This window comes from Pyxicephalus adspersus, chromosome 3, assembly GCF_032062135.1.
Source record: "Pyxicephalus adspersus chromosome 3, UCB_Pads_2.0, whole genome shotgun sequence".
NCBI classification, from domain to species: Eukaryota; Metazoa; Chordata; class Amphibia; order Anura; family Pyxicephalidae; genus Pyxicephalus; species Pyxicephalus adspersus.
The window spans coordinates 141,387,356-141,391,945 of NC_092860.1; the positions used below are offsets into that span (position 1 = coordinate 141,387,356).

General features: G+C 40.2%; 1 protein-coding gene across 2 annotated transcripts in view; it reads right to left on the reverse strand.

The window, feature by feature from the left end:
• TACC3 (transforming acidic coiled-coil containing protein 3) overlaps positions 1 to 2,031 on the reverse strand; it is an 18,912-nt gene extending 16,881 nt beyond the window's left edge. For both annotated transcript variants that reach the window (XM_072406574.1, XM_072406575.1), the window contains exon 1: positions 1,938 to 2,031. The gene's annotated coding sequence lies outside the window, so the exon portion shown is untranslated. The remainder of the gene's footprint in view (positions 1 to 1,937) is intronic.
• Positions 2,032 to 4,590: the final 2,559 nt, after the last annotated feature.

A 4,590-nucleotide genomic window follows, 5' to 3' on the forward strand; every position in this document is an offset into this window, starting at 1 on the left:
ATAAAGTCCCAGGACGCGTTGGAAAAGAGACTGGAACAGTTAATTTATATCATAATATAATAATTTTTAGGAGAAAGATGTCTAGCATGAAAATTGCAATGCCAATATAACATTTACACTATAAAACATGACTGCTGTATAATTACATACAAATCAATGCTTTATCAATACATAATTAATCTAATTTAAAAAAATAAACATCTTTCGCTCATTCTTTCATGAGATCAACTACTAATGAAAATGTTATACAGTAACCGTTAGGAGCATTAAAAAACCCCATTTGCCAAGCCATAAATCTAATGCACCCAGAGCTAACTGTGCTCATTGCAGACTTTCAGCATCATTTCCAGGCCTCTGCGCTACAGAACCTCTCCACATATGGTGAGGACAAAACGTGTACTATAGTCTTAGGAGGGCAGCACTGCTTCTCCAAAATTAAGTGTTGTCACCCTAGGATAAAAAAAAATGCATTTCACTAGCAAATCAAAAGACTGGTAAACTGCAATATTTAATACCTGGTTCTTAGGTTTAGATAACTTGACACTCATCATAACCATGTTAACACAAAGCAATAATTTTGAAGGTTTAGTGCACTTTACACCCATGCACTGATCCTCCTTTATTAAACCAGCCCATCATCTACCTTCACAGATGCCTACTTACTGAGAACTCAAGAATCACAGCCTGGCCCATTGATGACATCCACCAGCTTGTGGACTTCTGTCCTGACCATGCAGCAAAGTCCTATAGACTTCTATGGGGCTCCTCAACAACTCCGGACACAGCGCCATAGAAGTCAATAGGATTGTATTGTAGTGTGCTGCATAGAACCATCATCTGCTGGATAGTAAAGCAAACTCACTTTTAACATTATGCAAAAAAAAAAAAAAAAAAAAAAGCGCTCATTTACATAATACAAAAAGTCTACATTTCTAGGAAGGTAGAAGGTAAAAAGAGGCAAAGATGGCGGCGGCCAGCACAGAGACAGATGTCGGGACCCGATGGAAGACACCTCCAAACCAATCGTCTGCGCTGCGGGATTAAATGTATTTTTTTTTGGACATTTTTTTAATTTGGTTTCTTTTTAATGAAAAGGCTTAATCTCACACAGGCGCAGTGAGACCAGCACTCATTTGGATGCAGAAATATCTGATCTCATGTATGCATAGTGCAAGATTGGGTGACATGAAGAATGGGAAGGCTAGACCCAGAAAGAAGCTGAGACTTCACAGGAATTTCTGGGCTCAGTTTGCAGATGGCTTGTTACAAGTAAAGCTCAGTAATATTGTCTTTTTGGGAAGATTCCACTTTAATTCACAGTACTACAACCCTTGGAAAGTCAGTAAAAGTAGATGGTAAAGTATGATAATGGGGGAGGACAATCACTGGGGTATATGTAGCTTGTTTGTTAAAACATATCTAAAGGAAAATAGAATTTGATGGTGGGTGATGCCAACATCCAGGTGACACAGAAATTAATACAAAGTGTTACAGTTGTCACCACAACAGGATGTAAGGAAAGCAATTGATAACACCTGTTCCCATGACAACTTAGCCCTCACTTCCTGGGGTATCACACAGCATTAACCAACCCCAGCAGCTACTCCACCCCAATATTCACACATCAGGGTGAATCATTCCTACACAAGCAATACCTATGGGCTTTGGAACACCCAGCAGACCATACAGAACATGACAGAGCTCATTCTCCTGCCTGGAATCCATTACTCAACAATAATGCCAAATACAGAGGCCTGTGAGAAGAGAATACACAATATACAGACATTTGGTGCAGGACAGGTACCATGTCCAGTTAGCAAGGAGATACACCAATGAGTGACCCTCCCCCCCACCACGAGACAAACATCCCAAAATGTTACATATAACAGCTCATGTCCGCCACCACACACTTACTATAACACTCCGTCACCTCTTACCTGACCAGTACGATACACCGCACGTCCACCGGTATTTATATTACGCCACCGGGAATTACGCCGCACTCCGCACCACTGCCACTCGGCTGTTTGAATTTGGACAGTTCGAGGAATCTAACCAATCAGATAGCGAATTCTTTGACAACGTCACCAAGAAAGTACGAATGAGCCAATGAGAGATGAGAACAGAGCGTGAACGCGCATCTTTGACGCGACCGTCGAGCCGAGAACGAGCTCAGCGTCTGTTCTGCGCGTGGCCGTTTTAGTAGATGGTTCTGCGCATGTGTGTTTGGTAGTAACATGTGCAATCTTGATTTAAAGTTTGTATGTTTTAAAGTAATTGCAGTATTTGTTGTCTTAGAATGTACGTGTTATATGTTTATAAAAACACTTTATTCAAATATATACTTATCTACATCTTAATACACTTCTGTTCTTTGTAACAGACTATATGTATTGTTCAATCATCCAATCAACGCATTTATTATTATTATTATTATTATTAATAAACAGGATTTATATAGCGCCAACATATTATGCAGTGCTGTGCATTAAATAGGGGTTGCAAAAGACAGACAGACAGAAGGAGGAGAGGACCCTGGCCCTAAAAGCTTACAATCTAGGAGGTAGGGAAAGTGACACACTATAGGCAAAGACCAACTATATAAACTGCTGCACATGTGCGCAGGAGATAAATCATCCTGGCCCGGGTAATAAAGATGGCCAAAGATCAGGAAATCAGAAAGAGCGGATAGCATTGACCACCACACTATTGTACTGTGAAATGTGGATATAGTATTTATAGCAGGGGGTTTCCTGAGATGTGAAAGTTATTTTAAAGGCAGCACATTGGCTCAGAGGTTGGCATTTTGGCCCTTGCAGTGCTGGGTCCCACGTTTGAATCTCAACCATGGCACTATCTGCATGGAGTTTGTATGTTCCCCCTGTGCTTGCATGGGTTTCTTCCCACATTTCAAAAACATGCAGTTATGTTAATTGGCATCCTCCAAAATTGACTTTAGACCGTAATAATAACATATGACTATGGTAGGGATATTAGATTGTGAGCCCCTTTGAGGGACACTTAGTGACATGACTTTGGACCTTGTAAAGCACTGCGTAATATGTCGGTGCTATATAAATACTGGATGATAATAAAAGGCTCCCCTGTGTTAAAAAGAGAAAAACACTACTTGAAAATAAAATTATGAAATTTAAACTATGAAATTAAAAGGTTTTATTTAGTCATTTACTGATATACAGGGGAAGGTGTAATTGATGAATGATGAAATATTTGCTGATTAAATTTTATTTCTAAAGGCTCCATTTATAAAACAGGGAATCTGACATTCCCTTAAACATTCTTTTGTTGGAATCAATGACTGCCATTGAAACACATGGACCTGGGGGATTCCCATAAGGAAATGTTTAGGGAATTCCCTGTTTTATAAATAAAGCCCTAGGTGTTTATTGAGCCCCCACTTGTACAGCTCTGTGTATAGATTCGCTATGCTTCATTGCAAGGGCAATGTAACAACTACACTATCTAAATCTTGAGTATGGGAAAAGGGTTTTCTATACATTTATTCCCATACAAGCAGGCAGTTTATAGAGGAGATTTTTTTTTAAATCACATAAATTATTTATTACAATTCTTATCAAATACACCTTTATTTAAAAAAAAAGGGTGCAGCACTGCCTCCTTAATGCAGAGTGCAGAGCGTCCCGGGATACCTATGTCACGCATCCCGGGAGGCTCCTGGCTGCTCTTTCTGTGCATGCTCGAGCATCTCACGCATTTGCAGTGAGATCGGAACTTTTTTTCCCAATCTACGTCACCTGATCTCACACCTGCACAGAGCGAAATCAGGTGACATAGGCAAAAGAATGCGTAGGAAGAGAGGAGAAGATGGCGGCGCCTGGCGCTCCCTCTGTGCCGGGCCGAAGACGGATATCGGGACAACGTGGGATGGAAGAAACCTCCTGACGTATAGACTGATCTGCGGGATTGAAGGTAAGAGTGATTTTATTGTTATAGGTTTACTTCCATTTTAAACTGCCTGCTCGTATGGTAATAAATTAAAAGTAACTACCATGTACACAAATGGGAATTACATCCAACACCCCAATCATTAGGATGACTAAAAACAGCCCCCATGTTTCATTTCTTCTGGTTTGGTTCTGTGAGGGGGTACATGCCATCAGTTTGTATGTTGTTGGTTCACAACTGCACATGCGTGGGACGTTATTTTTAGATTTACTTTATTTAGGTATACAGGTGTGTGGCGGCCATTTTTTCCTTGGTGACCTGCATTCAGGACTAGACAAAGGAAATGTTGCCACGGTAACAGGTAAAGTAGGTCGCACCAGTTTTCAATGTTTTGCATACTTGGGATTAGTTTAAAAAAACTAATAAACTAATAAAACTGTAAACTTGGGTGAAACTTTTGTGAAAACACTTCTGAACAAAGTTCTTTGTTTAATTAAATTTTAGTTTGAACTGTGGCCATTGTTACATGGACCACTGGCTGCCCACACCTTTTGTTTGACCATAAAAAGAAGCTTTAGCCAATCAGCGTGCTTCTTCTTCCTTCTTCCTCTTCGCCCTCACACTTCCGGTCTGTTATGTACACAGGACTACATTTCCCGGCTT